The following is an 11,701-nucleotide window of genomic DNA, read 5'->3' on the forward strand; positions in this document are numbered from 1 at the left end:
TTATTCCATGCAAATCCAGGTGAGGATAAGCGAGGAGGTGCTGAAGCCCTTTTCCCATGTTTTCATGTTTCCCTTTGTCTCATCAACACCAGAGAGCAGTTCAGCATGCTCTCAAAGAGAGTTCTCTCTTCTACACCGCATTATATTCACAACACACACACCTTTTCCCAAAATTTAAAATTCTAAATGGCGAAAATAACAATGCCTCTCAGTCCCTGCCTGGGGGAGGACCATAATTTCCCAGGAGGATTCCTCCTCTAGCTGCCGTTGAGAGGTGTCCTGATAACTCTCGAACCTCCTCCTTATCAATTGCGGTCTTCGTTTTTCTTTCATTCTGTGGAACACCATCTCTCCTCCTTTAAACCTCACCTTCTCTTCCTCACCGAAACACAGGTTTCTGAGGCTACTGACAGCAATCTATACTTTGTTCCCTCCTATCTCTATCCTAAATTTCAATCCAAAGCTGGATGTTGCGCCTACGTGCGCAACGACATCACTTGCTCTCGTGCCCACGACCTTGACTCTTCTGAATTTTCCACCATCTGGCTAAGACTTAATTGTCATTCTATTACTAAATATATCTGTGCTGTTTATCTCTCACCTAACTCTACTAACTATGTAAAATTCTTTAACTATTTGAATTCTAAAGTGGAGCACATCTTGACTCACTCTCCCTTTGCTGAAATCTCCATCACGGGAGATTTCAATGTTCACCACCAGCTTTGGCTTTCATCCTCTTTCACAGACCAGCCTGGTGAACAAGCCTACAATTTTGCTCTCCTCAACGACCTAGAGCAGTTGGTTCAGCACCCTACACGTATTCCCGACCGTCTTGGAGACAGGCCCAACATTCTAGACCTCTTCCTTACCTCTAATCCTTCTGCTTACTCTGTCAAACCGCCTCCAAGGTTTATTCCATGCAAATCTGAAGTCTCTATGTGGCTCTTTCCCATCTAAACAGCGCCTAAGTTCGCCTGTTTTGAAAACCTCTCGTAAAGTTGCCCAGAGTTACCATGAATTGTTTTGCGATCCTAAGTAGGAGTAGGTAGGAAGACACAGCCAGACATTTGAGCTACTCCCAGTGAGGGATATAAACCAGGGAAGCGAGGGAGGGTGCTGAAGCCTTCAACAGACCCTTCCCATTGTCCTCACTAACATTCCCTTTTGTCTCATCAACACCAGAAGAGGCAGTTCAGCATGCTCTCTAAAGAGAGTTCAACCTCTCTTTCACCACCTACATTCACATTCACTAGCACACACCTTTCCCAAAATTCAAAATCCCTCTAAATGGCGAAAATAACAATGCCTCTCAGTCCCCGCCACAGAAGGAGGGGACCATAATTTCCCCAGGGAGGATTCCCCTTACAGCTGCCAAACTTGAGGGAGGTGTCCTACTAACTCTGAACCTCCTCATATCCAATTTCTGCAACATTCCATGCGGTCTTCTGATTTTAATTTTCATTCTGTGGAACACCATCTCTCCTCCTTTAAACTCACCTTCTCTTCCTCACCCAGAAACACAGGTTTCTGAGGGGCTACTGACAGCAATCTATACTTCTGTTCTCCTCCTATCTCTATCCTAAATTTCAATCAAAGCTGGATATTTGCGCCTACGTGCTGCAACGACATCACTTACCTCGTGCCCGACCTTGACTCTTCTGAATTTTCCACCATCTGGCTAAGACCTCATTGTCATTCTATTACTAAATACACCTGTGCTGTTTATCTCTCACCTAACTCTACTAACTTTGTAAAATTCTTTGACTACTTGAACTCTAAAGTGGAGCACCTCTTGACTCACCCTCCCTTCGCTGAAATCTCCATCTTGGGAGATTTCAATGTTCACCACCAGCTTTGGCTTTCATCCTCTTTCACAGACCAGCCTGGTGAACAAGCCTACTATTTTGCTCTCCTCAACGAGCTAGAGCAGTTGGTTCAGCACCCTACACGTATTCCCGACCCAACATACTAGACCTCTTCCTTACCTCTAACCCCTCTGCTTACTCTGTCAAACTGTTCTCTCCGTTGGGCTCCTCCGATCACAACCTTATTTCTGTATCCTGTCCTATCGCTCCTGTACATCCTCTGGACCCATCGAGGAGGCGATGTTTCTGGCATATTGCTTCCGCTCGGCGGGACGACCTGAGGATGTACTTTTCCGATTTCCCGTGGAACGATTACTGTCTCCAGGAGAGAGACCCCTCTGTGTGTGCCCAGTGCATCTCAGAGGTGATTGTCTCTGGAATGGAGGCACACATTCCACGTTCTTTCTCTACTCCTCATGCTAAAAAGCCTTGGTTTAATCATGCTTGTTCTCGTGCTATTAAAGATAGAGAGGCAGCTCACAAAAGGTTTCAGAGCCTTCGAACTCCCGCTAACTATGACCTTTACATTTCATCCCGGAATCGTGCCATATCTATTCTCCGACTTACCAAAACTTCTTTTATCAATAGAAAATGTCAACACCTTGCTTCTTCTGATTCTTCCCGTGACTTCTGGCATCTAGCCAAAAATATATCCTCAAATTTCACTTCTTCCTCTTTCCCTCCTCCCCTTAAACCTGACGGCAGCACTGCCGTCTCATCTGTCTCTAAGGCTGAACTCTTCGCTCAAACTTTCTGTAAAAACTCAACCCTGGACGATTCTGGGCATATTCCTCCTACTCATCCCCCCTCTGACTCCTTTATGCCCGTTACTAAGATTCTTCCAAATGATGTTTTCTATGCCCTCTCTGGCATCAACTTTCAGAAGGCTTATGGACCTGATGAGTGCCTCTATTGTCCTTAAAACTATGCTTCCGTGCTGACACCCTGCCTGGTCAAACTCTTTCGTCTCTGCCTATCAACATCTGCCTTTCCTTCTTGTTGAAGTATGCCTTTGTGCAGCCTGTGCCTAAGAAGGGTGACCGTTCCAATCCCTCAAACTACCGCCCTATAGCTTTACTTTCCTGTCTATCTAAAGCTTTTGAATCAATCCAACCGGAAGATTCAAAAGCACCTTTCCACTTCTAACCTTCTATCTGATCGCCAGTATGGGTTCCACAATGGGCGTTCTACTGGCGATCTTCTTGCTCTCTTAACTGACTCTTGGCACAAGTCTTTGCTTACTAAACTACCCTCTTTCGGATTATATCCCTGTCTCTGTTCCTTTATCTTCAGTTTCTTTTCCGGCCGTTGTATCTCTGCGGTGCTAGACGGTCACTGTTCTTCCCCTAAACCTATCAACAGTGGTGTTCCACAGGGCTCTGTCCTATCACCCACTCTCTTCTTGTTATTCATCAATGATCTTCTTTCAATAAACTTTCCTACTCCACTCTGCATTATTCAACTTCTTTCAATAGAAGGCCATCCCAACAGGAAGTACACGACTCAGACTGGAGGCTGCAGAACGCTTAACCTAAGACCTTGCTATCATTTCCGATTGTGGTAAAAGAAACCTTGTGTCCTTCAATGCCTTAAAACTCAATTTCTCCGCCTCATCGAATCAACTCGACACAATCTTCCAAACACCTATCCCCTTTTCTTCAACAACACTCAGCTGTCACCTTCTTCAACACTAACTATCCTCGGTCTATTCTTAACTCAAAATCTCAACTGGAAACTTCATATCTCCACTCGCGCTAAATCAGCTTCCTCGAGGTTGGGCGTTCTGTATCGTCTCCGCCAGTTCTTCTCCCCCGCACAGTTGCGATCCATATACAGGGGCATTGTCCGCCCTCGTATGGAGTATGCATCTCGCGTGTGTGTGTGTGTGTGGGGGAGCTCCACTCACACATCCTTTCTGGACAGGTGGAGTCTTAGGCTCTTCGTCTCATCAGCTCTCCTCCTCCAACTGATAGTTTTCTACCTCTTAAATTCCGTCGCGCTGTTAACTCATTTATCTTCTATCGCTATTTTCACGCTGACTGCTCTTCTGAACTTGCTAACTGCATGCCTCCCTCCCTCCTTCCCGCGGCCCCGCTGCACACGACTTTGTACTCATACTCATCCCATACTATCCAAACCCCTTATGCAAGATTTAACCAGCATCTTCACTCTTTCATCCCTCACGCTGGTAAACTCTGGAACAATCTTCCTTCATCCGTATTTCCTCCGGCCTACGACTTGAACTCTTTCAAGAGGAGGGTATCAGGACACCACTTCTCCCGAAATTGACCCCTCTTTCAGCCACCTCTTGATTTTTTTCTCAGGAGCAGCGAGTAGCGGTTTTTTTATATTATTGTTTTATTATTATTTTGTCTCCTCACTCACCGTTCTTTTGACGCGCACCAGGTCGTCGAGGCCACTGAGTGGGATATAACCTTCCCATACCGCCTTGAGATGACCACCAGGTCGTATGTGTCTGAGAGAGAGAGAGAGAGAGAGAGAGAGAGAAAATACGTGTAATCTTCATGAAACAGCAACAATAACAATAATTCCACTCACACAGCTCTCCTGGACAGAGTGGAGTCTAAGGCTCCTCGTCTCATCAGCTCTCCTCCTCTTACTGACAACCTTCTACCTCTTAAATTCCGCCGCTATGTTGCCTCTTTTTCTATCTTCTATCGATATCTTCATGATGACTGCTCTTCTGAACTTGCTAACTGCATGCCTCCTTCCCCATGACCCCGCTGCACACGACTTTCTACTCATGCTCATCCCTATAGTATCCAAAACCCTTATGCAAGAGGTAAACTCTGGAACAACCTTCCTTCGTCTGTATTTCCTCCTGCCTATGACTTGACTTAGAGTGTATCAAGACACCTCTCCACTCGAAATTGACCTCTCTTTTTGCTACTCTTTACTTTTATATTTTATGGGAGCGGCGAGTAGCGGGCTTTTTTTTGTACTCTTGTTGAACTTGAGCCGTGTCCTTTCATGTAAAAAAACAAATCACTAATACCTTTGGGCACGGTGGAGTGTCCGCTGCCGATAAACTCCAGGAAGTCGTTGGTATAGATGCCAGTCTCTCGCAGCTTCATCATGCCCTCCGACGGGTCCACAGCGTCTATGTGCCTGTGGGAGTGGCTGTAGTAGTTGAAGTAGTAGCAGTATTAGTAGTACTGGAATGTTTCGTTTAGTCGGCGCAACATCTGTGGTCATATGCCGGAGAGAGACAGGAGGGGAAGGAATTATAGGAGAAGGGAACAGATCCCAGGAGACGGGACACAGCCCCCGATTAATACCTGGTACCCATTCACTGCTGGGTGGACAGGGGCGTAGGGTATCGGAAAAGACGCCCAAATTTTTCCACTCGGCAGAATCGAACCAGGCTCTCTCGGTTGTGAGCCGAGTATGCTAACCACTGCACCACGAAGCCCCAGTAATAGTAGTGAAGTTATAGCATTAGTAGTTGTTGGGAATCAGTAAATTTACCCTACCCAACAGTTAGGTCACTCGCAAAGTGAATAACACACCCGTCAGACAATACCAAACAAACAAGTGCTTACCAGCTATTAGGTGGTGAAGGTATCCAACAAGCACCTCCAGACAGCCGAACAAATGATAATCCTACCTGATCCGTGTAGTAAAATCTATCTGTCTCAAATAACTGCTGGGGGCACTTAGCTGAGAAGCGGGTTTCAAAAGATATTGTTGTCTCTGAAGTTTCGTTGCCGGGTGTAGTATCCCTCGAGTCAGGTAATAGAAGGCACACTGCGTCCGAGTTAATGGGTGGGCTGCAGTGCCTTGGTCTTTACTTTGTGAAGGCCGGTGGTGGAGTGAGAGAAAACCAACCACGTGGGTCTGAAGCGATATTTTGAATTTCTCTCGCCAGATGGCGTGGCTTTCCTCTCTGTTTCCATCGGTTAAATTATCCTTGCTCTTTAATTTTAATTCAGCAAGAACAATTAGTTATTATTTCATGAAAGGAAACACTTCACTATTGTTATTCCCTTTATGGTAAATATGGTTAGTCTTCAGGCAGTGAATAAGTTGATTATGTCTCGGTTTGGGAGCCGATGACCGAAGTATTTAAGTACCATCCAAGGCTTATTTGAGCTCAGACGATGCTCATAGTTGGCTTGAACTCTCGGCCCGAGACTAGTTCCATAAGGGAAATAGTTAATTTGTCTAATCCCCCGGTTAACTGGCCTAATTCCTAACATAGTATAGTCTATCGATTTTAACTTGAGCCCTTGGGCGCGACACAAGGATTCCCCACGAGACCGCGCTGGTGCCACATCACTCCATTACTCTCCTCAGAGAGGGTGGCTACCTCTCTCTCTCTCTCTCTCTCTCTCTCTCTCTCTCTCTCTCTCTCTCTCTCTCTCTCTCTCTCTCTGCATGGCTGCGCAGGGCGCGAGAGTGATATCTACTTCATTTGTCCATTGTGGCGTAACGTTGAATGGTGCGGCCTGGCGCCTGTTGCCACGGTCCGTCAGGCGGCAACGTTGCATGAACCGCGTTGCCAAGTGATATGGAAGGTTTACTGAGTCGTTGTCTTTACCTCTAATCCCAGGTCGAGTGCCCCAGTCTGCAGGATCTGCGAAGCAGTAACTCTCCCGGTGTCGTGATGTGCATGGGAATTTTTCCCTGTCCCTAGTGCTGGGTGCAAAGGCGTTCACCCCTGGACATGACGTCATGGGGTATCTTCATGAGATGGGAATCCTCCATCTCTTGTAGGGTCTCTTCATAGAAAGTTCTTTGTATTTCACTAATGCATTTTTAATAAACATTTTATTATTTTTAAACTAGTGCTATATCTGAATGGACCATTTCAAAACTATCTTCCTAATAACTTTTATCACCCTTAGATTATTTTAATTATTTGCCTTCCATTTTATTACTCCGGTGCCATATGACCAAGATGTTGCGGCGCCATGAAAGAAACTCTATATCAATCAATCAATCAATCCCTCTAATCCCAAGCCATTCATAACACCACGCAGTCGTATTATGAATGTATGTAAATTCCATAAATAGATAACGTACAGACTAACAGTGAGACAAAACGCCAAGCGCAGGCCATTGCTAGAGCTGTAAACAATGGGTGTTTCCCCGGGCCAAGCCACAGGGCACAATTTTAAGTTAGAGTCGATGGACTATAGTAATGCCGCTCCTGCCCGCTCCCAGTTCCCACCCAGCGGCCCTGCCTCTACACAAGCTGCTGTAATTTCCAACACATCATCTTCATATCTTGGCGTTTGACTCGTGTTGAGGCTGAGGCACTGGCAGGCAGGAGGCAGTGGACTGGAGGATATTTAAGTATGGTGACTGGACATCCCCCTGTCTGCGGCCCTGCGGCACCCACCTGAAGCCTTCCCGGTGGAGTTCGCTGCCCACGCAGCCCGTCCCGGCGGCCACGTCCAGCACCTTGGCCTTGGCTCGCCGCTCCGGGGGTACCCAACGCAGCGCCTCCTCCAGCGTGATGGTGGGGCCACGCCCGCCTTTCCAGATCATCTAAGGGGACGGGAAAGCGGGTGATTACAGGTGCGTATCCCAAGGGCCGCATCACTTCACTCCCGGACCTCACGGAATAATCGCCGGTTGAACGCAAAATCATTCCAGCGATACCCCATGATTCTGCGTAGGCACTTGGTACTGAAGGCATCTCTCTCTCTCTCTCTCTCTCTCTCTCTCTCTCTCTCTCTCTCTCTCTCTCACCATCTCCTCGTAGTTCTCGGACCACTCGTCGTAGCCGGCCGCCATCTCCTCCGGCGTGACCCCCGGCCTGTGGACGTTCTCGTTCGCCCTCATTGCCACGTCGCCCCGACTGCCGCCCTCAGACATTATCCTGCAGCAGGGAAGAGACGGGAGAATCACAGGCATGGCATGACTACAGTACAGTACAATTCCTTTATACATCCTTCATATATTTACGAAGGTAGGTACGGTTTTCTAGACCCGCGCCGCACTCCTCGCTGATTTGCCGGCTAGCTCTCAAGCTCCGCCCACCTCCATGACAGGTGTGGCCCGCCTCCCTCTCTCTCTCTCTCTCTCTCTCTCTCTCTCTCTCTCTGGAATGGAATAGACTAAGCAATCACATAGTTAGTGCAGGGACGATAGCTTGGTTTAAGAATAGACTGGATAGCTACATGGACGAGGATGACAGGTGATAGTGAGATGTGGGTGCAGTAAGGCTCTCCGGCTTATTGCACGGCCAGCTGACGTTGCTCTCTCTCTCTCTCTCTCTCTCTCTCTCTCTCTCTCTCTCTCTCTCTCTTATTTCCAAATATTTACAAATTTTCGCAGAAATACCAAAAAGATTTGGCAAACGGTCAATGAATTAAAAGGTAATACATACAAAGCAAACAATATCAAGTCATTGCAGTATAATAATTCAGTATTAAGTGATCCGTCAGATATATCGGAAGCCTTCAATAGATACTTTTCCACTATTGCATCTGAACTTGACAGAAAACACCCAAATATAAATATAGACCCGAAAGACTATCTTAAAGGTAACTTTCCAAATTCTATGATGTGCCCTATTGTTACTACCTTTGATTTGGGTACAGTAATTACGTCATTAAACAATAAAAAATCAGGCATTAATGATATATCACCCTCTGTTATTAAAAGAAACTCTCATTTGATTTCAATCCCTTTGGCTATACTTTTTAATTAATCTGTTACAACTGGAACTTTTCCATCTCTGTTGAAGACTGCAAAAATTACACCTATCCACAAGTCTGGTCCCGATGATGACCCTAAAAATTATAGACCAATATCTCAACTTACAATTTTTTTCTAAAATATTTGAAACTTTAATGAATGTTTACTTAATTAAATATCTTGAAACTAAGAATATATTAAACCCTTCTCAATATGGTTTTAGGCGGAACTGCAGCACTTTTGTAGCCTTAAATGTATTTTCTAGTGATGTACTTTCTGCAATTGACAAAAAACTCCATGTCTTATCCATATTTATATATTTAGCTAAAGCCTTTGATACAGTACATCATAAGATTCTTATTAACAAAATGTACCACTATGGGATCAGACGTCCAATCTACTACCACTGTAAAGCTTGGTGTACCTCAAGGAAGTGTTCTAGGCCCAATTATGTTTCTAATATACATCAATGATATATCAATTTTTTTCATTAAGGCTAAAAGTATTTTGTTTGCTGATGACATGACACTCTACTTAACAGGTCCAAACCAAGATCAACTTGTACTAAATGCAAATCATGAGCTCGAAAAACTATACCAATGGTGTCTATGTAACAGACTTACAATTAATACAAAAAACTTGCTTTATGCTATTCACTACTAAAAAGCGTCTAACTTGATTAATTTAAAATCAATAATAAAATAATTTCTAAAACTGATAGAGTGAGATTTCTTGGTGTAGATTATGATGATTCATTATCATTTAAATATCACATACATAACCTTACACTGAAAATATCACGACACATTGCTTTACTTTATCAAATAAAGGATCTCATGCCTCAAAACGTATTAAAGTCAATATACTATGCACACATTTATTCACTAATTACCTACTGCAACCCCATTTGGTGTACAACATACACCACCTATTTAACCCCCCTAAGATTACAGCTCAAAAAATTGTAAGAATTATTACTAATAGCAACTATTTAGCACACACTAGTCCACTCTTCAAGGAAACCAAAATTTTAAAACTGGATGATATAACTAAACTGGAAATAGCTACATTCATGTACAAAAAAGAATGAAATGCGTGACCTCCTCCCATCTCATGATTATAGTACCCGTCACCGCGACAATCTAAGCTTTCCTATTCATCGTCTTTCAAAATTCCAACATTCCACTACTTATTTGGGTCCAGTAATTTGGAATTCTATCCCCACACAATTCAAGAAGCTCCTTCCGTCAACACATTCAAAAGCCGATTAAAAACTAATATTATAATGACCTATTAACTGACTCACTTTTTTTCTTATAAATCTGCATGTGTATGTACTTTAAAATATTATGTTAATTATTTAATGCAACATATGAGCAATTTACTTATGTATATGAATGGGTGTATGCATGTATATGTGCGTATATGTGACAGGGCTCTGTCTATCACCCACTTTCCTTCTGTTATTTAGCATTGATCTTCTTTCTTTAACAAATCCTATCCATTCATACATGACTCCACTCTGACTGTTCAACTTCTTTACTTTCTCAACAGGAATTACAAGACTCCAGACTGGGCTGCAGAACGTTTAACCTCAGACCTTGCTATCATTTCCGATTGTGGTAAAAGGAACCTTGTGTCCTTCAGTGCCTCAAAAAAAAAATCTCCACTTATCTACTCGACACAATCTTCAAAATACCTATGCCCTATTCTTTAATAAAACACGAGGGCGGACAGGGTCCCTATAAATGGAAAGCATATGTGCGGGAAAGAAGAATTGGCAGAGACGATACAGAAAGCCCAACCTCGAGAAAACTGATTTAATGAGAGATGAGATGTAAGTTTCCAGTTGAGATTTTGAGCTAAGGATAGACCGATGATACTTAGTGTTGAAGAAGGTGACAGCTGAGTGTTGATTAAAGAATAGGGCATAGGTATTTTGAAGATTGTGTCGAGTAGATAAGTGGAGATTATTTTTTGAGGCACTGAAGGACACAAGGTTCCTTTTACCCCAATCGGAAATGATAGCAAGGTCTGAGGTTAAACGTTCTGCAGCCTCCAGTCTGGAGTCTTGTAATTCCTGTTGAGAAAGTCTTCTGTTGAAAGAAGTTGAATAGTGCAGAGTGGAGTCATCACCGTATGAATGGATAGGACTGTTTGTTAAAGAAAGAAGATCAATGCTAAATAACAGAAGGAAAGTGGGTGATAGGACAGAGCCCTATGGAACACTACTGTTGATAAGTTTAGGGGAAGAACAGTGACCGTCTACCACAGCGGAGATAGAACGGCCAGAAAGGAAACAGGATATAAAGGAACAGAGACAAGGATAGATACCGTAAGAGGGCAGTTTAGAAAGCAAAGATGTATGCCAGACTCTATCGAAGGCTTTGGATATGTCTAGCGCAACTGCGGAAGTTTCATGTTACTTTGAATATCAATCGTTATTTACATGCAGTGCATTATTAAATTATCCTTTATTTCCACTTGCAGAGCCAGCTGTCTTCTAATCTACCTGAAATGAGATAATTATATGAACTTGAAATAACATATAGATCGTTCGAGAATGATGTGACTATGTTGTTTGATACAAGCTTGTCATCCGTTTTTTTTTTTTTTTTTTTTTTACAGCAAAGGAAACAGTTCAAGGGCATATACAAAAAATATTAAAGAAAAAAATCCCACTATTTACTGCTCCTGAATAGAGTACAGGGGAGTGGCCAAAAAGAGAGGTCAATTTCGGGAGGAGATGTGCCCTGAAACCCTCCTCTTGAAAGAGTTCAAGTCGTAGCCAGAAGGAAATACAGATGAAGGAAGAGTGTTCTGGAGTTTACCAGCGTGAGGGATGAAAGAGTGAAGATGCTGGTTAATTCTTAAAGTGATTTGGACAGTATAGGGATGAGCATGAGTAGAAAAGTCGTGCAGCGGGAGGTGGGGAGGCATGCAGTTATCAAGTCTGAAAGAGCAGTCAGCACGAAAATATCGATAGAAGATAGAAAAGGCAGCATCGCGACGGAATTTAAGAGGAAGAAGACTATCAGTAGGAGGAGGAGAGCTGACGAGACGAAGAGCCTTAGACTCCACTCTGTCTAGAAGAGCTGTGTGAGTGGAGCCCCGCCCCCCCATAAGTGAGATGCATACTCCAGGCGGTGGCTGAGTCGTCAAAGTAA

The sequence above is a fragment of the Eriocheir sinensis genome, unplaced genomic scaffold (genome assembly GCF_024679095.1).
Source record: "Eriocheir sinensis breed Jianghai 21 unplaced genomic scaffold, ASM2467909v1 Scaffold634, whole genome shotgun sequence".
NCBI lineage: Eukaryota > Metazoa > Arthropoda > Malacostraca > Decapoda > Varunidae > Eriocheir > Eriocheir sinensis.